The sequence below is a fragment of the Pelophylax lessonae genome (assembly GCF_965119305.1).
Source record: "Pelophylax lessonae genome assembly, chromosome: 7".
In the NCBI taxonomy this organism is placed as follows: domain Eukaryota; kingdom Metazoa; phylum Chordata; class Amphibia; order Anura; family Ranidae; genus Pelophylax; species Pelophylax lessonae.
In genome coordinates, this window is record NC_138774.1 from 98,721,179 (window position 1) to 98,745,636 (window position 24,458).

At 43.4% G+C, this 24,458-nt stretch overlaps 1 protein-coding gene across 2 annotated transcripts in view; it reads right to left on the minus strand.

Annotated features, from left to right (window-relative positions):
* BBC3 (BCL2 binding component 3) overlaps positions 1 to 24,458 on the minus strand; it is a 281,039-nt gene that overhangs the window by 57,072 nt on the left and 199,509 nt on the right. The window lies entirely within an intron of this gene.

Genomic DNA, 24,458 nt, shown 5'->3' on the forward strand with positions numbered 1-24,458 from the left:
ATGTGTGAATCTAGTCTAAAGGTACTTGAATGACAACAACTATGATTGTCCTACTTTGCCTGCAATGTGATTGGATCTTAACAGGTCCTTAGGCCCCTTTCACACGGGCTTTCCGATCAGGTCCGCCTGTCAGTTTTTTCTATGGGGCAGCAGATGTCAGTGGTGACATGTTCACTGACACCCGCTGCTCTCCGATCCGATCCCGTCTGTGAAATCCAGACGGATGGAAATCCTATTTTCCATCCGTCTGGAGGAACAGATCAGACGAAAACGGACAGGCGGTCCATTTTTATTCAATCCCCCATAGAGGAGAGCGAGGATCTGACAGCTCCGTCTCTGCACACAGAGCGGAGATGGAGCTGTTATCCGCCTGCTCAACGGGGTTCAGCAGATCGATCCCCCGCTGAGCAAAACAAAGTCACCCGGGCGCAAAGCCGATGTGAAAGGATCCTTAGGTCTAAAAAAACACAACGCAAAGAGGATCAAACAGCCTCAGATTGGCAATACACCATTAACGTTGATGGAAATCTGAAGACTTGCATTTGACGAGTGCTTTAAATGCTCATCATGTGAAGAAAAGCAAAGCCTGCCAATTTAAGCTCTGATCTGGTCAGCATTTAATCGTTTAGCATAGTGAGACTTTTATAAAGATGATTCCTGATTGAAGTTTTGAGTTTCTGCACATTTAACTCAATAAATGTGAATAAGGAAGAATTATTAAAAACAAAAAAGGGCAGGAATAAGCTTTAGCTGGCTTTAGAAAGCAGAGCCTAAATAGTTAAGATGCCCTCTCCCCTACTTTCTTCCTCCTTTAGGGTTCAGAATTCCCCATCCGCTCTGGTACACACCCTCCCACCCACCACAGTACAGCAGATCGGATGTTACACATTAAGGACCATACAGCTGGGATGAAGGCTTTGTGATGTATGGAATAATGAGGCTCTGGTGGCAGACGGCACTGACTCTGGGAAATCCCCACCAAGAACATGTCCTGACATACTCTTCCCATACACCTGCTGTACTCTCCGTACATCCCAATGTGATGGAGGACATAGTACAGTGACACCCTCTGCATTCACCGCATACAAGGAGCATGTGGTACTCGCACATTACAACAAAACATGACATTTAGATAGCAGTACTTGTATTTCAGTGCTGCCAATTAATGCAAAACAATTGCTAATTTTTCTCCCCGGCCAATCAACTCATTTTGATCAAATTCTTTGGGACTTGAGTCTAAACCGATCAGAAAGGAAGTTATTGCTATTTGATTTTTTTCAGATTTAATTGTTTTGTTCAGTCATGGATTGAATTACAGATCAAATTGATAAAAAAAATTAATGGAAGCATTATTGGCCAACATTAGGCTGGGTTCACACTTTTCTGCTGCTGAATGAAATGGTGAATAATAAATATGTGAATAAATAAAAAACAAGCGGCTCACACAAACCTATAGAAAAAGTTCATAAAGATAATATAAAAAACGTGTAGCACTAAACAGTAATGAATATCAAAGAAAATTCTTAAATACATGTGCACATAAATCCAGAAACATTTTTGAAAGTGAGAAGTCCATATGAAAAGTCTATGAATAGGAGAAAATCCAATGGTAAAAAAAACTTTGTGCTGTATATAAGAACCACAAATCCCAGCATGCAGGTGGAGACGGCGCTCCTCTCACAGCAGAGGAAACAAATAGAAGCCCCCAGTGAAGCAAAGAGACAAATGGCTTCTTACCAGATGATGCTGGCTTCCAAACTAATGGAAAAGCCAAATGCACATACAGGGGTTAAACCCATCAGGTGCAGATCATCAGAGAAGACCTTCAAAATGTACTCTCAGTAAAGCCCCATACACACATAGCGATTGTCGGCCGTAAATATTCGGCCAACGTCCGATCGGACGATTGTCGGCTTGTTAGTATGATGCTTCCGACAACCGACTGCGACTTTTCGGACTGCAACAGAATCTGGTGTGCAGGCTTTAAAATGTTTGTTGGCCAACACCAGAACGGCCGATTGTTCCTCAGTCAGTACAGAATTCGGCCGACAAACAGTAGATGAGCAAGACTGGGCATGCTCAGAAAAGAAAAAACACACGGAAAGTTAACCATCACATGACATCACTTCTGCAGTCGGCTGTTGTTGGCCGACAAAATTTGTGTGCAGTCTTTAGCACTTTTCAACCGACAGGACAGCACCGGACAAAAGACGGCCGATCGTTCGGCCGACAATCGCTACGTGTGTACGGGGCTTAAGACACACGGGAACACAGGCTGCAGCGCTCAATCGTATAAAAGCCAGCTTGGGGGCATGGTCACGGCACGTCTGGTATCAGCCGACGCAGCGTTTCATCATAGGATTGGCGTCGTCAGGAGTGTGACGACATCAATCCTTTGACGAAACGCTGCATCGGGCGGAGCATGACAATGTCAATCCTATGACAAAACGCTGCACCGGGCGGTACCAGACATGTCATGATCACGCCCCCAAGCCGGCTTTTATGCGATTGACGCTGCAGCCTGTGTTTTTCTCCACCGTGTATTTAAGATATGCCTGTTTGTCTCTACGAACATGTGAGTGTAATACCTTTTAATAAATTACCTTTGTTTTAAACGGTATCACGCTATGTGCCCTGTGTTCCCTTTTTACATCTATGTGGTTCCCTTGTGTCTTCCTGAGAGTACATTTTGAAGGTCTTCTCTGATGATCTGCACCTGATGGGTTTAACCCCTTTATGTGCATTTGGCTTTTCCATTAGTTTGGAAGCCAGCATCATCTGGTAAGAAGCCATTTGTCTCTTTGCTTCACTGGGTGCTTCTATTTGTTTTCTCTGCTGTGAGAGGAGCGCCATCTCCACCTGCATGCGGGGACTTGTGGTTCTTCTATACAGCACAAAGTTTTTTTTACCATTGGATTTTCTCCTATTCATGGACTTTTCATATGGACTTCTCACTTTCAAAAATGTTTCTGGATTTATGTGCATATATATTTAACAATTGTCTTTGATATTCATTACTGTTTAGCGCTACACATTTTTTATATTAAAGTGTGGATCCAGCCTTACACCCCATTCACACTTGTGCAACTTGTCATGCAACTTTGGACACCAAAGTCGCATGACAAGTTGTACCCCATGTTTTCCAATGATAACCATTCATATATGTGCAACCTAAAGTCGCAGCGACTTCAAAGTCATTCCTGCCAGTGGCATAGCTACCAGGGGAGCAACTGTTGCACTTGCGACCGTGTCCTGGTATTCCACTGCTGTCAGGGCCCCAGCGGGGTTGCTAGTTGACAGTTCCTCCTCCTCCTTCTTACGGATGGGAGAGGAGAAAGCCGATCTGCTCCCTCTCCCCCCGCCTTTCTCCTCTTGTGTGCACCAGGGGCAATGTGAGCTCATAAGCTTCACACTTCATGAAGTGCACACAGGAGGAGAGAGGCGCTGGGGGGAAAAGGAGCAGGTCGACTCGCTCCTCTCCCATCCATATGAGGGAGGAGGGGGAACTGTCAATGCCAGCTCTGAGCTATACGAGAGAGACGCTCTCAGCTCAGAGCCCTGCTGAGGAGGCGAGCGGCATTGATCAACACTGATAGGTGGCACTGATAGGCATTGATGAGCACCGATAGGTGGCACTAATGGGCATTGAGCACTGATAGGGCACTGAGAGGTGTCATTGATTAGCACTGATAGGTGGCACTGATAGACATTGATGAGCATTGATAGGCGACATTGATGAGCACTGATAGGCAGCACTGATGGACACTGATAGGCGGCAATAATGAGCACTGATGGGCAATGATAGGTGTCATTTATGAGCAATGACAGGCAGCATTGATGATCATAGATAGGCGGCACTGATGGGTAGCACTGACAGGCTGCACTGATGATCAGGGCACTGATTATCAGTGTAAACCTTGCACTGACATTCTTGCCGTTTAATGGCTCACCTTTCTTCAGACAGACACAGCATGGGACAAAAGGGCTGCTGATAAACGTCAAGTCAAGCTGATCACATGGTAAAGGGCTGCTGTGATTGACCCTTTAGTGTGATCAGTGATCATCCAAAGGATGCAGTAGTCACAGAGTGTGCTGGATGGATGCCATAGGGGGCACGCAGGAGGCAGGATTCTGGGAGGATGTTCATGGACACCCTCACAAAATTAGAAGCCCGGGGTTCGGATGGAAGAGGGGGTGTCAAGGGGGCCCATCATGGTTTCTTGCACCGGGGCGCTGAAGGTTCTAGTTACACCTCTGGTTTCTGCACTACTTTGGTCCAACTTTCATGCAACTTGAGGGCCATAGACTTCAATGTAAACCTTCAAAAGTTGCATGAAAGTCGTACCTAAATGCTTTACATGGTTGGACTTTGCAGAAGGACAACAAGTCACATCCAAGTCGCACCCATCCAAAGTTGCACTCCAAAGTCGCAGGACTTTGGAGTTATACAAGTATAAAGGGGGCCTTAAAGTGGTTCTAAAGCCTAAAAATGTTTTACCTGAATACATTTCTTGCATTAAGGTAAAAAATGTTCAGGCATCAGCATTCCCCCTCATCCCCCTTTTACTTACCTGAGCCATTATTCCAGCACAGAGCAGATCAGTATAGACATGTTTGTTATTTTCTTTTTCTTTACAATCGCTTTAAAGGGTTTGTGTGTCTGTTCTAAAATATCACTTCAGTTTTATATAGAGTCTTCCTGAGTAGTTCATTATCCACTAACTTTTTTACACCGTGCAAGTACTCTAGAGGCTGCCTTCCTGTTGCAGCCACTACAAGGTCTCATTCTATGTTTTGTAAATTTACTCACAGATGAATGACATTTAGTTTGCTAAAGCAATATGTAAAGTCATAAAAAAACAGTAAAGTGAAGAGGCTTTGGGGAAGTTAACTAACTACTAAACACTGCCTCCATTTCTGCCTCCTGAAGTAGCGACTCACACTACAAAACATGTAGAGGATCATAATATGGTTGGAGTTTGTGTTTCCTTGTATTGTGCTTCACTCTAGGATTGGGGTATTCGATTTATACCTGTGTAGTTACCAAGGGAAATGCTCTCCGTGATTGTAAAGGCTGATATTGTATTAATGCATTTGTGATAATAAAATTAAAATTTTGGAATAAATTGTTGTATTTGTCTATGGGGTCCCAAGAAAGTCTATATAGGTTTTTTTCTTCAATCAGATCTTTAGTGATAGGATATGGTATCCCCTGTCCTTAAAAAATAGTGTCATTTTTCTGTCTGACTGATATCCAAACACCTGAGAGACAAAGGAATTGAGAACTCCCAGTAATGGCTACTCCACAAAACTCCACTCCACAAATCTAAACTATGTTTAATGTAATAATAAAAATCTGGTAAAGCAAGCTTGCACAAATATGAAAGTCACAAAAATAAGCTTGAGGTCACCACTGCAATAACTGGTAATATGAGCTCTTTGAAAATATACTATATTTTCCCTCTAAAGTAAACCAATAGCGTAGTATAAGCTTGTAAACTAAGATCACGACTTTGTAGTAGGCACTTTAAGATGCCAACCATACCCTGGTGGCCTCCATGACATTAATAGTGCTTCCTGAGAATAGGTTAATCCCTCTTTCCTTACATGAGTGCCCAGTGCCCAAATGACCTACTGGTGGGGATGCAGTCATGTAATTACTATAAGCTGCATAAGAGCTTTGGAGACCTCCAGTGGTGCTCTGAGAATGATTGTTGCAACTATTAAAGTGCATCTTAACCCAAAAACAAAAATATTATATATTGCATCCTATTAGTTCTATTATTCAGCAGGTGCATGATTTTATTTGTCAGGCTTTATTCCTATTATTTACACCTGGTGATCCTGCCAGTAACCTAACTCCTGTCCTGGGATATACAATGCTCAGTCATTGTACCTATGGAGCAGCGTTGTCACCCTAGGATGGGAAGTGTGCTAGAGCTACAGGATTCCTCCTCTCTGGTTATCTCCATAACATAGGTGGAAGGTGCTCTGTAGTCTAGAGAGGAGGACTATTTTGCTGCATTCACATTGGCATTTTTAAGCGCCCACCCGCATAAGGGCTGTGGTTTACCTGCATAGAATGCATAGGTGTTCTGTGTACCCATGTGCAGGCAGTCCCATTCATGTCAATTGGACATAGCGGCTACACAGACACAGCTGTGGCTCCCAATTTGACATTTGTATAGATGCATGGACCCAAACCCACAAGGATGTCAAATTGTGAGGAGGGGCGTGTCCATGCAGCTGCTGCATCTTAACTGACGTGAATGGGACTCCCTGCATGTGGATGCACAAAACACCTTTGCATCCTGTGCAGGCAATACACAGCCCTCCAATGGGTATACACTTTAAGTATGCACCAAGTGAACAAGACTTTTGGGCTGATAACACTGCAGATGACACAGGGCAGCAATGGATTTCTGACAGGATCAGCGATGAATTATTTGCACCTATTGAACAGATATAACAAAACACTTTTAATGGTATATTTAAAAGATCAGAGGGAAACAAATATAAGAAGTTCATTGTTAGGGTCTACATACATTTTAAAGAAGAAGTAAAGCCAGTGATTTTTTGTTTTTTGTTCCCCTGAAAAGTAAAGGCATAATGTGCTAGTATGCATCACATATTAGCACATTATGTGACACTTCCCTCCAAATGAAGCCCTCATCGTCCTTACTGGAGGCCGCATTCATCTTCACCCATCTTCCTTCCAGGTCTGGGGACTCCAGGCTATGCTACTGGTTGGAGCCGCATGATGTCAGTGCCACGCGTGCGGGAGCCGCCGGTCACAGCACAGGGCTCTGAAGAAATGGCATTGGCGGCCGTTCCTTCAGAGCGCATATGCCGAGACGTCATTGGTGCACTACATAATAAAGGTGCAACGATGCAGGTTTAGGAGATATTTATAGTACCTATAGGTAAGCCTTATTATAGGCTTACCAATAGGTACAACCTACAGAGAGGAGTTTACAACCACTTTAACCACTTTACCACCAGAGAATTTTGCTGTCTTCCGTCCAGGCCACTTTTTGCGATTCGGCGCTGTGCGAATTTAACTGACAATTGCGCGGTAGTGCGACGCCGTACCCAAACGAAATTTACGTCCTTTTTTTCCCACAAACAGAGCTTTCTTTTGGTGGTATTTGATCACCTATGCAATTTTTACTTTTTGTGCTTTAAACAAAAAAAGAGCGTTTATTTTGAAAAAATAACAATATTTTTCACATTTTTTTATATGAAATTCCCCCCCAAAAAAATGTAAAAATCAAATTTGTTTAAAATTTTTGGCCAATTTGTTTTCTGCTACCTATGTTTGGTAAAAAAAAATCACGATAAGCGTATTTTGATTGGTTTGCGCAAAAGTTATTGCGTTTACTAACTACAGGAAAGATTTCTGTCATTTTTTTTTTTTAACGTGTAATGGCGGCGATCTGCGATTTTTTTTTTTGCGGGACTGCGACATTGCGGCGGACAGATCGGACCCTTGACTGACATTTTTGACACTTTTGGGGGTACCAGTGACATTACTGCAGTAATCAGTGCTATATATATGCACTGTTACTGTAAAAATGACACTGGCAGTGAAGGGGTTAATTTTATTGGAGAGGGCGGGGTTAATGTATGCCTGGTGCTTACTGACATGTGGGGGGGGAGGTGACTTTGTGAGACAGGGACAGATCGGATGTCCAGCTATGCTGAACACTCTGATCTGTCACTCCCTGTCACTATGGAGATCCGCCCGCTGTGTTTACACACAGCGGGCGGATCTCCAGACTCGATCCCCGACGATCGGGTAAGAGTATCGCCGCTGCTCCTCCCCTGGCCCGACTCCCGCTGTGAATAAAAACAGCCGGAGCGCGCCTCCGGCGGCGCGCGAGCGCCGCCTACAGGGGGAGGAGTCCAGCGAAGTAGGTCTACGTCGCTGGACGGGATCGTGGCAAAGTGCCGCAGTAGCCTCCATGTGAGCGGAGGTAAAGTGGTTAAAGCGGGGTTCCACCCTTATTTGCAAGTTGCTCCTTCTCACATGCCTACCTGCAGGGCAGCCCTAAATGGATTTTTTTTTTTAATTATGTCTAAATACCTTTATTTTAAATGTGTCAGCGGCACTTCCGGTCCTGGCCGCCTAGGCGATGTCGTCATCAGGGGATTCCCTTGTACTGCTGGGATATCGGTGTCATTGATCCCAGAAGTCCAAGGGAGTCACCTGATTCTTTTTTGATTGACAGGTTGCCATAACAACGGGGCAAGAACTTCTGCTGCCGCCGCTATTGCTGTGACAACCTACAATCAGAAAACTGCGCCGCGCAGTGTCATCACGTGATCGGGAGGTGCATGCTGGGTAGCCAGCTGCACATAATCCCAAAAATAGACACGAGTGGGCTTCAGATGCCTACAACAGCAATGGCCCCTGCCTGCTTCCGAGATCAGGTCATTTTTTTACAGATTAAAAAAAAAGCACACATAGTTACATTTGCAACAGTATCCAGATAGTAATGTACAATCTGGGCCAATCATGGGGGTGTTTTGAGATAAAAACTGATTATGGTGACTGGAGCTCCGCTTTAAGGTATAATGTGGTACCTTAGAGTTTCGGTACTTTACAGAATGACATAATACTCATAAATTTTGTTTTCCTCTAAACATAATGCTCACCTATAAATGTTTGAGGAAATGTAGAACTAGTGAGACATTTCACGTAGACATACAACAAATAAGGTACTATTAGCAGAAGACAATCTGATTTACACTGAAAGAGAAAACCGGCCTCTCTGCAAAGATTCCTTCACATTCACAAAATGGAACATTCACCCTGAATAATCTAGCAAAGATCACCTTTATCCTGGCAAGGGCCCCTTGTGGCCTTACCTGGGTAACAAATGACACAATGATAATCAGCACCCTGCCCTTGCTGTCAGCTGACTGTAGATTAGATCATAGCTCCAATGTCTCTGCAGACCAGATGCAGACAGCCTGGGACTCTCCATCTGTTGCAGAATTAAATCAGCTAATTGCCCTTCATTTTTATAAGCTAGTCCAGATTTCAACATACGCAACTAAAATTTTAAAATGTGTGCATTGAGATGTTCTAGTATTTCTGTAATAAGAACCTGTTCAGCAGGTTCTCTCCCTAACAGAAACTTTGTACAGAGCAGTACAGGGCACGGAGGTAGAGGGATGAGCCACTCTTCTGATCTTTCAGCTGGGTGCTCTGAGCTTTACCGATTGCATTTTCAGCAAAACAGTTAAGATTGGCTTGGTGGACAAGTGAAAACGAGTCTTTAACACACCCAGCGGTCATACAAAATAATCATGTGCAATATTCCAAATTTATTACAGATTGTAGAAACAAATGACTAGGACTGCTATAATAGGGCTTATGCACATAGCTACCTGGGGCCACACAAAGTAACGTCTTGGCATAGCTTCCCCACCTGGGAGTCACAGGTGCTGCATAATGCTGGTCTATAAAGATAGCCAATCATGGGCAGTGTGTGTATGTGCAGCTGCAGGCCAGGAAAAGCCTCACTGTCTATGATTGGCGGTGCGCAGGGACGGCTTCCTGGTGGGATTGCTCAGGTGAGTTGGGACGAGGATCCGAACACGCCTGAGCCCATCCCTACTGGTCTATATACATGAATGGCTGTACACAGCTTTATATGGGTATATGCTGGTACTAGTGTAAACCCGTGCATGCATACAGACATAAAACCCCAAACACTGCACAGGTTTATGGAACTGCCACTTTCTGCCAGCTCACAATCTGGAAGACACATTTAAACATGGGTTTGAGAATAGAAAGGAAAGGTAGGGTGATGGCGCTGCCTAATAATGAGGATGTAGTAGGGTGTTGATAAAGTGCTTAAAAAAGAAACAATTATGAATTATGTATGCTGCACTGGAAATCCAGAATTTGGAAAAAAGAGCACTGAAGGTACAGCTGTATAATATAGAAATGTGATAACAATATTAAAATTACTGATGTGCAAATATATTTAATTGGCGTATATAAGAGTGATGTGTGCATATGTGTGTAAGTATAAAGGAATATGATAAACCGTGATGTAAGAAGTATAAATAAATACCAAATTTAAAAGGATGTATGCATAAGTGGCTGTACAGAATATTAATCAAAAACATAAGCTGTATAAAATCTTCATCATGCAATATAAAAGCTATAGACAAATTAAAGTGCTCTGTGCGTAACAAAGTACCCCAACTGAAACAACACACTGGGGTATAAAAGTGAAGTGAAAATAAGTGCAAGCAAAGTATATAGCAACCAATAAAACGAAAAGTCCAATATAGGTGCTAGGTGTCTATGAAACGGGTGTAGTGACCAAGTATAATAAGCAAAATTCAATGTTGATAGCAGGTGACAGTTCTCTTATGACAAACTATAAGGAGTGACCCCGTGGTGGGCGGTGAGGTGCAGGGTGATCCCTCTAGTAAAAAGCGCACTCACCAGAAATACCCACCCCACACAGGGGTATAGAGCGGGTATATAAATGTATCCTGCGGCCAGAAAGATCCTGGTGTCCTTGCCTACTCCTGGATGGGGACGTCCTGGAAGTTGTCTGGAGGGTCCTAAATGGAAGGTTCCTCAAGGAGAGTGGCTGGGATCTAATGGGTTCCTATCAGTAGGAAGTGGGCGTCCAAATATCCACGGGGTGCCACTCATAGTAGTGTACCAGGGAGTAATAAATAATGGGAAGGCACATAGTGTATACCGTATGAACAGGTTTAATAATGTTTAAAACATCTGAGAGGTACTCACATTTGCAGAGAAAGGTATAGGCATACAATCATATAAGTGGAGCGCGAGTGCGGTCCAAGCCTCGATCTCAGCCAACCGGAAGTGATGCGACACGCTGTACGCGTTTCGTAGCAATACGTCTTCTGAAACTGTGGTTTCAGTTGGGGTACTTTGTTACGCACAGAGCACTTTAATTTGTCTATAGCTTTTATATTGCATGATGAAGATTTTATACAGCTTATGTTTTTGATTAATATTCTGTACAGCCACTTATGCATACATCCTTTTAAATTTGGTATTTATTTATACTTCTTACATCACGGTTTATCATATTCCTTTATACTTACACACATATGCACACATCACTTTTATACGCCAATTAAATATATTTGCACATCAGTAATTTTAATATTGTTATCACATTTCTATATTATACAGCTGTACCTTCAGTGCTCTTTTTTCCAAATTTTGGATTTCCAGTGCAGCACACATAATTCATAATTGTTTCTTTTTTAAGCACTTTATCAACACCCTACTACATCCTCATTATTAGGCAGCGCCATCACCCTACCTTTCCTTTCTATTCATTTATAGTCTTCGGACTATAATTTAGGGAGGCTGCAGCCTAACTATATATTTTATATATACATTTTATACATATCTTTTATATATTTGTACATATCCTCATTTTTATCCAAATAGAACATAAGCACGGAGTTTTATACTTTTTATGGGTTTGAGAATGTACACGCTACCTCTGTTGCCCAGGTTTAGGGCCGTCTTTAATATTGATTGGACCCTGGGCAACAATTTTCTTGGGCTCCCCCAAATCCACTTATCAACATTTTGCAGGCAGCGCCGACTCAAGGGGCAGCTGCTTTGGCCCCCCAAACCAATGACTGGGCCCGGGGCAGCTGCCCCTTTTGCCCTGTGTTAAAGATGACCCTGTAAAGGGTGATGGTAAGTAAGCACTAGCAGGCCACTGTTTGCTTTTGTTTCACATTTTCCATCTTGTTTTGCATCTCAGTGCTGCTGACCTCCGTTGCAGCTATGTGAATGTAGCCTTATCCAGAAGACCATGGTTGCATAATGTGTGTTTTTAGCACACCCCCTTGTAGTCTCCATCAAGGAAACATTTGCAGAGCAGGAATACTGTTAGGAAAAAGTCGCTCCATAACAGGAAGTGCCAGAACAAAGACCCTCATGGAAGGGTCACCTTAATTTTTTTTTTTTTATAAAACTGCAAATTTAAAAAGATTAAAAACAATTTTGAAGTCACGCTGACATGTTAATGCTAATCTGAAATTACAGCAATTTGGTTAACATCTATTTTGAGCTCCTTCTTCTTTTTTTTTTTTCCATGAAAATGAAGCTAATGATGAAAAAGATTTCTCAAGAAATGAGAGATATGCCCATCTCCACCATGCAGCAGGTTTCAATATGTATTGTAAAATTTCCCCAGGGAGACAAAGAAGCACACATGTGGTCTGCCGCTCTCTTCTTGGTACTTCCCACCCGGATCACCTCGCAGAGCAGTTCTAAATAGTCCAGTTTGCACATGACCAGTGCATAGGGTTTTGAAGTAGGGTTGAAATGAGCCCACTGAATGACCACCCTAAATGTGGCAATAGACATGAGGTGACAATCTCCCAATCCAGAACCTTTTTAGATGAATGAGAAGACAAGCTTGATTAGACAGCAATGGGAAAGTTTTGAAAACTTCTTCAACCAGTACTGTTACCCCTGTGATTTGCTGCCCTTCTTCCTGCATAAGCAGTGCGCTTCGGGGTTTCTACTTATGGCCAAACAAGGGCCAACAGCCATTGTGAGATGTTTGGAACATGCTTATATATATATATGACTGCTTTAAGATGGTTTTTACCAGTTTAGCTCACCAGACATTTAACAATCTGACTGTACAATCTCTATTTGTCCATTAACTACAATGTAGTATAATGGCCTGCCTGACTGAATACAGACTAGTTGGATAGTTTAGAAAGACTCTGTAGTCAGATTGTAACATGTATGATGACATAGTGCTCTGCTCTGAGAGCTTAAAATAGTAATAAGTTATTGCTTATATCTCTATATGGGACAAAGATAGCTGTCCCTATAAATGCCAAAAAAATACCAATACAATATGGTTCTCTGCATAATAGTTTTTAGGCCTCATGCACCTGGACATTTTTAGAGCTTCTCCTAGGGGAATCTGTCCATTTTCCTCCTGCCTCTAAACCCCCCTGCATGTTAGGAGAGTTTAGAGGCATGAAAATAAACATTGCCAGTCAGTGCATTCAGGAGCAGCAGAATTTGGGCAGAAAAAATGCTTGATGCTTGTACAAGTGTGTAAATACGTCTAAGGCCTGGTTCACACCTATGCATTTTTTAGTGCATTTTCAGTTTTACAGTAACACACTACAGTCCATTTAACATGTTTTCCTATGGGTCACGTTTACATCTGTGCATTTTATAGAAAGGGCCAGATACTTTTTTCTGTTTTTTTGTTCCAAAGACTTTAATGGATCAAAAACGTGTATTGAAAAACGCAAAATGCACCTGGAATAAGCATACTGCATAGGTGTGAACCAGGCCTAAATGTGCATTAACACTATGTACTTTTAGCGCTTGAGCGTTAACTCCTTTCAATGGCCAGAATAAATTCTGGCCAATGAAATGATCTAAGGCTGAAAGACTTGACGCGGGTAAATGCTTTACACACTTTTACAAGCTTCATGCATTTTTTTGCCAAAACGTTGCTGTCAGGAGGAAGGCTTCTAGGAGAGTTTAGAAAATTTCCAGTGTACATGAGGCCTTAGAATGACAACATTGTCAATAATGGGACTGTATTTAGAGCCTTGGTTCCTGGCAAATGGAGACATCTCGCTAGCAACAGAAACCTCAAAGCTCAATTTCCACCATTCTACGGAATCTCTCACTCACTGCTAAACCATCTATGTGAACTGGTTTGCAGTTGACTTTTACTCAGGGGAGGAACGGAAACTTTTGGCCTAAGAGGCAAACACAACCAACTGACACTTTCATGGTGAGGAAGGTGAACCCTATAGTGTTCCACAATGATTGATAGCCATAGAAAACTGTGGGCATTGTCTTACAGAACATGGTTTTGTTAGCCTGTGTAAATGGACTTTGGGCTTGTATCTGTCAACAGAATTACTTGTGTGACATTGCCCTAAGACGAAGGTTGGAAAGTCAGGGTTAGGCCAGCTGTTTTTAATGTCAGTTGTTAGACGGGTCAGTTTGGTTGTTTTGCAGGCTAGCTGGTAAGTGTGCTGGGAAATCTTTGTTTGTGATGTTCATTGCCCTTCCATGTGCACCTTACGGCAAAGGCTAGTTATAGGTTGGGGTGGATACAATTTTTTTGTACAGTTGGTTGTATCTTACTATATAAAGTACAAGTGTCTCTGCGTCCAGTCCCTGTGTCCGTGGAATTGCGCTACTGCGCATGTGCCCCACGGACAGCCGTTGGGACTTGGAGCGCAGAGACTTTTGGCGGCCGGGCGAAAATCTTGAAGCAGCGGGTGCACGCTCGCACGCGAGAGCCGCTCGGTCAGCTCTGCGCGTGTACCCGATGTTGCTAGGGCAACAGGGGCGCTACATATGTTCTAGCGCCCGTTAATTTAACGGGCTTAATGTCTAGTTTGATATAAGAACGCACTGGATGCCTTCAGCTGCCATTTGTACTCTTGCTGTGCTCCCTGTGCCATTAAGGAGGGGTGGGCTCACTCCAGGCAAACCTGCCCTTAATCTATCCACTACTATATGTGCTCCTACTTGGGAGACTGAAAAAAAACACACAGTACACAGAGGAGACTTGACGTAGGCACTGTGGCTCACGCATATATTTGCAAATGTGTGCAAACAAAACCCTCTACTTTTTTAACATGAATTGTTTGACAGGGTCGATTTGGTTTTTTTGCAGGCTAGCTGGTAAGTGTGCTGGGAAATTTTTGTTTGTAGTAAGTCAGGGTGCCCAGTAATGATTTCAGTGTGGCTAAGATGACCTAAAAGTTATATTCCTGGCTTTGACACATTTTTTCTGCACCAGTTCCTCCACACTGTGGTACGCACATCCCGTAAGAAGATATTAAACCGTGGATAAGATTGACTGCAGCTTTCCATTGTATACGCAAAGTTTTAGCTCCATTACATCTAGAGGGTTAGAGCCACAGGTTGCCCATCCCTGCTGTGAACAGCACATCTCTGTGAGTCAGATCAAACCTGACATAAATGAATGAGCATACCTCTAGTACTGTGTATTATCAGAGACTGCAGCTGTAAATCCTGCTCCAGACAGATTGGCTGCTTTCAGCAACAACACCTGGAGGGTGAAATGCTCAGAAGTGAAACACAGTGGATGATAATGATGGATTATGGATTAGACGCTACCTCAGTCTCTGTGAGCATCTATGTCCTAAATTAAAAACTGAGCATTCTATGCCACTTGTAGATTATTTTTCTTACAGTGGAATGATTGATTTCAAATCATTTTGTTGATCCTTTTAAATCCCTTACCAATTCATAGGCATCTACCACCTTCTTTCTGAGGGCCTTATAGAGCTCTGTTGATCTTGGCAAGATGGCACCACATATGTCAAAAGCAAAGAGACTTTTTCTGCCACTTTATGTTTACATGTAACAAATGTAACAATCATTTTTTTTGCTAGAAAATTACTTAGAACCCCCAAACATTATACATTTTTCTAGGGCAGAGACCCTACAGAAAAAAACTGTGGGTTTTGCAATTTTGCAATACGTGACATGGTGTTTGCGCAGCGGTTTTTCAATCTCCATTTTTAGTTTAAAAATACCCTTTTTTGAATTTTAATGCAAAAAAAAAAAAACTATAAATAACCCAATTTTATAAAATATAAAAGATGATGTTATGTTGAGTAAATAGATACCAAACATGCCATGCTTTAAAATTGCACACACCCATGCCATTGTGACAAACAATGTAGATTTTACTATCAATAGGTGACACTTTAATAGCCTTTACAGTTTACCACTTTAGATTTACAGAGGAGTGGTAGGCTAGAATTACTGCAGTTTGTGGATCGGTGTTTTTGAATACTTTTGATTTTTTTAAAATGGTGCAGGTGACACCTAAGTAAAGCAAAAGCGATGTCATGTCATCCCCTTTCCGGGTTACTATAAGCAATAACCGATTGAAGCTGATCCTGGCTTTTTGTTGGGACAGGGAAGCCCGAGCAAGCTGCTTAACGCCACGTGGGGGGGGGGGGGGCATACTCCCATACTCCCATACTCCCACTGCTTGTAATAACAATAATAGAAAGAATAGCTGCTCTGATTGCTATTACAAGAGAGCTCACTCTCAGCTCTTAAAAAAGAGCTGCAGGCATCACCCCGGTACCACCAGTTGAAGACCAATGATGTACCAGGTACGTGAGATGGCGGCAAGTGGATAAGACCAGTCCAAATTGTATTCTCCTTAAAGCGGAGTTCCACCCTAAAATTATACTTACCTCCATATTCTTGCTCCGGGTCACCTGAAAAACAAATGGATAATCGCAATTTTTTTTCTTTTTTTACTTCCCTCGTTTAGAAGAAAATATACTTACCTTACTTCCTCTTCCTCCCCTCGGCGGCCACGGCAATTCGTCACTTCCTGGCTTGCAATGATTCCTAGGAGCTGAACGTCATCGCTCCCAGGAATCAATGCACCGGCCCCGACGTCAGTTCCGGTGCAAGCGCCGTCATACCTTGCTAAACAGCTTCTGGACATGCCCAGAAGCTGTGCAGGGATGACGCTGCGGCACCGGAAGTGACGGCGGGGCCGGTGCAGTGCATCGTGGGACCGAAGAAGACGGAAGAGGACGCAGAAGAGGATCGCGCTGGCTTAAAGCTGCCCACACCTGAGATGGCAGCGCTGGACGATACATTTTCAAGGTAAGTATTTCTTCTAAAAGGTAAGGGCAACCCGGGACAGTTCAGAGCGTATCCATTGTGGAATGCACTAGCCCTGACTGTCCCGGGGGTATTTTTATTAAAAAAAACGTTCCCAGGGTGGAACTCCGCTTTAAGTTGGTTCTAATCATTGGCAACTCATTTGAAAAACGGGTTTCTAATTTCATGGATTTGAAGTGATGGAAAATGTACTTACTTTTTCCATGCAAAGAATCTGCAGTTTCATTCACTTAAATAAATACACATTTTTTTATGTTATTTGTTCACGTATATCACTTTTATCTGTAGGCACTATTTTAATAACAGTCTAATGTTTGCTTGCCTCAAATATGTTGAAAACCATACTGTGTTTGGTTACATAGTTAAAAAATACACAAGCCCATATACTTCACCCAATAGAAAAAATAAATCAAACCATAGTAGAGTGCCTCTGATTGTTGAGGAAAAAGTGATTTTTACATATGATTGTTGTGGAGAGACAGCATAGTGTACATGGATGCTGTGCAAAAAGATTACTATATATATGCCATGGGGGGGGGGGCAGTTATTTATATGGATGCTGAAGGATCATAGCTCCTGGAGAGATGATATACAGCAGGGATCTCCAAACCTTCTAAACAAAGGGCCAGTTTACTGTTCTTCAGACTTTAGTGGGGCCGGAGTTAGGCCAGCTGGAGTAGAAAATGTCCCAGCATTAGTGGGGGTAAACTATGCCCTATCATTGGTGTCAGTGGGAGGAATACTAAATAGAAATAATAATCAGCGCAACACCATAAAGTTAATATTGTGAAATTGACAACAAAATCTAAGGCTGCAAACAATCACATCACACTAGTGCATATAAATAAATTTAATAAAGCTGCACCAAAGAATGAGAATAATGATGGTGACTCAATCAAAAATTAATCTCTGTGAATAATCAATTAAAATCGTGCAACATGTGCCACAAAATAAACATAAATAAATTACATTGTGTATAGGTAGTCCCAGTGAAGAATAAATGTGCAGTAGTGTCACAATGACTGTGAAAATGTCCCAAAACACAGTCCTTACACCGCATTCACACTGAAGCGGCACGACTTCGGGGGAGACCTGTGAAGTCGCGTGCAGCGCGACTTCGACACGACTTGCACGGACTTCACAGAATGAATGTCTATGCAAGTCGCTCCAGGTCGCCCCGAAGTAGTACAGGAACCTTTTTCTAAGTCGGAGCAACTTGTGCCGCTCCTATTAGAACGGGTCCTGTACCGCACAATGGGAGCGTGACTGACCGGGACTTGTCAGGCTGACAAGTCGCCTGACAAGTCGTATTAGTGTGAATGGAGACTTTATATTCAAAGAAAAAACAATAAATAAATCAATTAAATAAACTATGCTGTGCTCCAAACAGTGAATCAGTGCTTCACTCCACTCTACTTGCTCCAGTGCTCCAGTGATTGGTGCTCTTTAAGCAGCTCACCTTACACATAGACTCATAAAGAGTCAAATAGGCATCAGTGGTAATTAGATGGTAGGCACATCCTCTGCAATGCTCCAACCTCCAATAAATCAGGCTTCAAGTCCCGGTGGACTCAGGCAAAAGAAGGGGAGAAACAATCTAATGCTCTCAGTTTAAAATGCTTTATTTAGATACAAAAATGATGAGGTACTCACAGGAGTAGCACTTGAAGCAGTGCGTTCTTGAGTGGGCTGACAGCGTATAGCGCAAGACCTTCCTAGGTCTGACGTTCGGCGAGTAGGCTTCTCCCCCTTTATAAATCACTGGGACTACCTATACACAGTGTCATTTACTTATCTTTATTTTGTGGCACATGTTGCACTATTTTAATTGATTATTGACAGAGATTAATTTTTGATTGAGTCACCATCATTATTCTCATTCTTTGGCGCAGCTTTATTGATTTATTTAAGTGGGATTAATAGTGCCCCAACATTGGTGTCAGTTGGAGGAATAGTGCCCCATCCTTGGTGTCAGTGGAGGAATAGTGCCCCATCCTTGGTGTCAGTGGAGGAATAGTGCCCCATCCTTGGTGTCAGTGGGAGGAATAGTGCCCCATCATTGGTGTCAGTGGGAGGAATAGTGCCCCATCAATGGTGTCAGTGGGAGGAATAGTGCCCCATCATTGGTGTCAGTTGGAGGAATAGTGCCCCATCATTGGTGTCAGTGGGAGGAATAGTGCCCCATCATTGGTGTCAGTGGGAGGAATAGTGCCCCATCATTGGTGTCAGTTGGAGGAATAGTGCCCCATCATTGGTGTCAGTGGGAGGAATAGTGCCCCAACATTGGTGTCAGTGGGAGGAATAGTGCCTCAACATTGGTGTCAGTTGGAGGAATAGTGCCCCATCCTTGGTGTCAGTGGGAGGAATAGTGGCCCATCATTGGTATAAGTGGGAGGAATAGTGCCCCATCATTGGTGTCAGTTGGTGTCAGTGGAAGGAATAGTGCCCCATCATTGGTGTCAGTGGGAGGAACAGTGCCCCATCCTTGGTGTCAGTGGGAGGAATAGTGCCCTAAGGACCGGATAAAGACAAGCAAGGGGCCGTATCCGGCCCCCAGGCCACAGTTTGGAGATCCCTGATATAAGTAGGGCCTTTAGGCTTGGGTTTATGGAATCAGTGTGACATTGGTCCGAGATTCTGAGAATTAATTGAAAGGTGCATTTTACCTGTTTTTAATCTGTCAGATTGGCATGTATATCCTCATACCCACTTGACAGTTTTGCATGTTTGCTCCTTAAAAGTCTCCTTCAAATTCCGGTTTAAATCCTATTAGTAGATAGATGTTAGGTAACATTTATATAAGCTCTGCTAAAAGTATTCTTCATCTTTGCTTACAGTTTTGTAACCTTCCCCTTCCAAAATTGTCCTCATATTAAATTCATTTCCATAAATTTTACATTTTTGACCAAAATTAAGGCATGACAGCAAATGTGTCCAATCAATCTACAGTTTCTTATACATTTGGTTTAGTAAACATCATACATCGAAATCATATCCTAGTTTTTCAGAAATAAAAATTCTGAAAGCTATGGAACTGCCAATATATTGGTTAGGATCATCTGATCACCCAGACATATTTCAGGCAGAGAGGGAAAGTTTTTATTGCCCCCTATGTGGTTATCCCTATGAACTGTTGGGCAGTGATGCTTTGTAGACCCCCCTTAGCCTCACAGAAAACCCCATTAACTGATATTCAGTATGCAGCATACCTTGAACAAAAACTCCCTTCAAACAGGTGGTCAATGGTGGTTTGTGTTCCCAGGGAAAAAAAAGCCCTGGGGCCACACCATTGCCCCCTAAGGACTTGTCTTTTTTTAAATCAAACAGAGAAAAAAGATAAAATACAACCAATTACATGGCGATGAGTCTGACATTGAAGTAGAATTCCCATTCAACATGTCCTGTAACAGTTTTCACAGATACTGTATGATACCATACAGAGAATACATGAGACCTGATACCATACAGAGATTCACTGATGTATGATACCAAACAGAAAATGATTGAGACTTGATACCATACAGAGATTCACTGACATATGGTACCATACTGAGATTCACTGACATATGATACCATACAGAGAAATATTAAGACCTGATACCATACAGAGATTCACTGACATATGATACCATACAGAGAATAAATGAGTCCTGATACCATACAGAGATTCACTGACGTATGGTACCATACAGAAAATTAATGAGACCTGATACCATACAGAGATTCACCGAGATATGATACCATACAGAGATTCACCGAGATATGATACCATACAGAGATTCACCGAGATATGATACCATACAGAGATTCGCCGAGATATGATACCATACAGAAATTCATGAATATTTCTCCAGCAGATTGTGTGCAGGTCTTTTCACTGCAATTGTACTTGCAATTTGACCTGTGCTGATAGTTAAACTGCAGATAGTGTATAGAAGGTCCAATCTTTCCCACTGTACGGTGTAAGCAGGCTCAAAATAATGTGTGAGAAAAGCAATTTTTTTTTTTTAATACCCAGGTGCTTCCAGAATATAGGCCTGGTTTAAACTGGGAATATCCCAACAGCTTTTTACACTCATGATGCAGAAGCTCACCAGATCATCAAAGTAATTAAAATTTAGTTGAATCATTACCCAATGTGTTTAAAGTGGTATTAAACCGCAAACCAAAAATGTATTATAGTGATGAGCCAAACACCCCCTGGTTTGGTTCGCACCAGAACACCGCAAACAGAGGAAAAGTTTGTTCGAACAAACAAACCCCATTGAAGTCTATGGGACTCAAACCCAGGAAAATCAAACAGCCTCATTTTGAAGGCTTAAATGCAAGTTTTTTCCCCCTTAAAAAAGTGTATGGGGGCCTGGGTACTGACCTGGGAAACATGTAGCAATGAAAAAAAAGTTTTAAAAAACAATCCTTTTTAAAGGAGCAGTGATTTACTGATTTTAATGAGGCTTGAAGTGAAACTATAAAAATGAAAAATTCCTTCAAATATCGTGCCTGGGGGGTCCCCTGAATGTGCCTGTAAAGTGGTGCATCTCTGCGATGTACGTAACCTGCTGCAGCAATACTGACATTTCTAAAGCAAAAAATGTCATCTACAAATACACATACAAATTTCAAATCGCATGTACTTGTCATACAGGTGCAGAAAAATTGGGCCTTGTTTGTTAGTAGTGCCTGAACACCATAACCCCTCGCAGTTACTCTTCCTGGGTGCAGGAACGGGACCTGCTGGTAAGAATTCCATACAAATTTGAAATTGCATGTGCTATACAAGTGCCAAAAACTGGGCCTTTGCCGTAGGTGTTGCCTGAACACCGTAACCAAGGCCTCGCAGTTACTCTTGCTGGGTGCAAGAACGGGACCTGCTGGTAAGAATTGCATACAAATTTGAAATTGCATGTGCTATGGGCCTTTGCCGGAGGTGGTGCCTGAACACCGTAACCAAGGCCTCACAATTACTCTTGCTGGGTGCAGGAATGGTACCTGCTGGTAAGAATTCCATGCAAATTTGAAATCACATGTGCTATACAAGTGCCAAAAATTGGGCCTTTGCGATAGGTGGTGCCTGAACACCGTAACCAAGGCCTCACAGTTACTTTTGCTGGGTGCAGGAACGGGACCTGCTGGTAAGAATTCCATGCAAATTTGAAATTGCATGTGGTATACAAGTGCCAAAAATTGGGCCTTTGCCGTAGGTGGTGCCTGAACACTGTAACCAAGGCCTCACAGTTATTCTTGCTGGGTACAGGAACGGGACCTGCTGGTAAGAATTCAATGCAAATTTGAAATTGCATGTAATACATAGGTGCCAAAAATTGGGCCATTGGTGTTGGTGGTGCCTGAACACCGTAAACCCTCACAGTTAGCAGGGCACAGGGACAGGGCCTGCTGTTAAAAATGACACACAACAATTCAATTGTATGTACCTGTCATACAAGTGCAGAAAAATTAGGCCTTGGGGGTTGGTAGTGACCTTAACCAAAAACATTGTTGGAAGCTAGCAGAATAAAAGGTAGAGGAATAGGATAGGCAGCATATGCAGTCTTCAAGGGATGGCAGACCCCTAGCAAATTCAATCAGTTACATCAGCATCAGGGGCCTGATAGCTCTTGTTGATCCAGGACTGGATCATTTTGATAAAATTCAGCTGGTCAACCGAATTTGTGGACAGACGCACTCTTTTGTCCGTCATAAAACCTCCAGCAGCACTGAATGTCCGTTCGGAAAGCATGCTGGAAGTAGGACAGGCCAGTAGCTCCATTACATATTGAGCAAGTTCTGGCCAGTGGTCCATTCTCAAGACCCAGTAAGCCAGTGGATGTGCAGCTGGAAAGGTCTCCAAGTCTGCTCTTGCGCCTAGATAATCATGCACCATATGATGGAGACGCTGGCGATGGTTGCTTAAACCTAACAGCCCTGGGTGCTGCTGAGGACAAAAGAACTGTTTAAAGGCATCGGTCAGCCGGCCGCCTTCTCCACGGCTCCTCCTTTGGCTAAGCGATGACTCAGAAACACGTCCGGAGAATGTTGACCTCCCAGTGTCTGGAAAGGCAGTACATACGTTCATTTCAAGGCCTCCTCAAGATGTTTCATCCTCTGCTCCCTCTGCGAAGGCAGGGTGAGCTCTGCAACTTTACCCTTGTAATGTGGATCAAGAAGGGTTGCCAACCAGTAATTATCCCTCTCCTTGATAGCATGAATCCTCGGGTCCTTTCGCAGGCTTTGCAAAATCAGGAAGCCCATGTAGCGTAAGTTGGAGGAGGCATGAGCTTCTGAGTCCTCTGGGTCACTAAGGATGATATTGTCAGCAGGAGCAACCTTTCCCCAACCACGTACAACTCCTGTGGTTTCTCGGGAATCAAAACCATCCCTTGAAGACTGCTGTATGCTAGCCTCTTCCTTTACGTCCATGCTGCCGAAATCCTCATCCTCCTCTTCCTCCTGTGTGTTTTGTGGCCCTGTAGGAATTATATCTGCATAAAGGGGGCCATGTGAGGAAAGGAAGTCCTCCTCTTCCTGCCACTGTTCTGCGTCAAGTGCCCTGTCCATGATTCCACGCTGTGTGCTTCAGCAGGTAGACTAGCGGGATAGTGTTACTGATGCATGCATCGTCCCGGCTCACCATCCTTGTGACCTCCTCAAATGGTGACAGGATGATGCATGCATCCTTAATCAAAAGCCACTGGCGCTGCGAAAAAAGCCAAGCTCCCCTGACCCTGCCCTTGTGCCATACTCACAGAGGTACTGATTGATGACCCTCTGCTGCATGTGCAGCCACTGCAGCATTGCCAATGTTGTGGGCATGTCACAAATGAGGCGGTTGGTGGGTAGGTTGAATTCCCGTTGAATGTCAGATAAGCGATCACTGGCATTGAGCGAGCGGCGGAAATGGTCACAGACTTTCCTGGTCTGCCTCAGGAGATCTTGGAAGCCCGGGTATCTGCTCAAGAAACGCTGCACCACCAGATTCAGAACATGTGCCAAGCATGGAACATGGGTCAAGTGTCCCTGTTGGAGGGCAGAGAGAATATTGGTGCCATTATCGCATACAACCATTCCTGGCTCAAGCTGTCGTGGCATCAACCACCTCTGAGCCTGCCCTTGCAGAGCTTACAGAATCTCTGCACCAGTGTGACTCCTATCCCCTAGACAGACTAACTGAAGCACAGCATGGCATATTTTAGCCTGACTGCTGCGTAGCCTCTTGAACGCTTAGGGAGCACTGCTGCTGCAGAGGAGAATTGCGCAGAAGAGAAAATGGAGGAGGAGGTGGTGGTGGAGTAGCCACATGTGGCAGAACCAGCACCAGATTTTTGGAGGCTTGGTGGCAAAACAAGCTCCAGCACTGAACCCTACCCTGCATCCTTCCCAGCTGCCAGCAGTTACCCAGTGCGCTGTGAAAGAAATGTAACGTCCCTGTCCATGCCTGCTGGACCAAGAGTCAGCAGTAATGTGCACCTTCCTGCTGACCGCTTTGTCCAACGAGGCCAAAACACTATCTTCGACATGACAGTAGAGAGCCAGAATGGCCTTAAAATAAATGCCTTTTTGGGACCTGCCACTGTGGTGCAGCACATTCCACAAATTCGTGAAAGGGAGCTGAGTCTACCAGATAAAAGGCAACAACTGTAATGCTAGCAATTTGGCCAAGCTAGCACTAAGACGCTGAGCATGTGGAAGGCTGGGACAGTATTTCTTTCTATGGTTCAGCAACTGGGGTAGTGAAATTTGCCTGCTGCTCAAATTA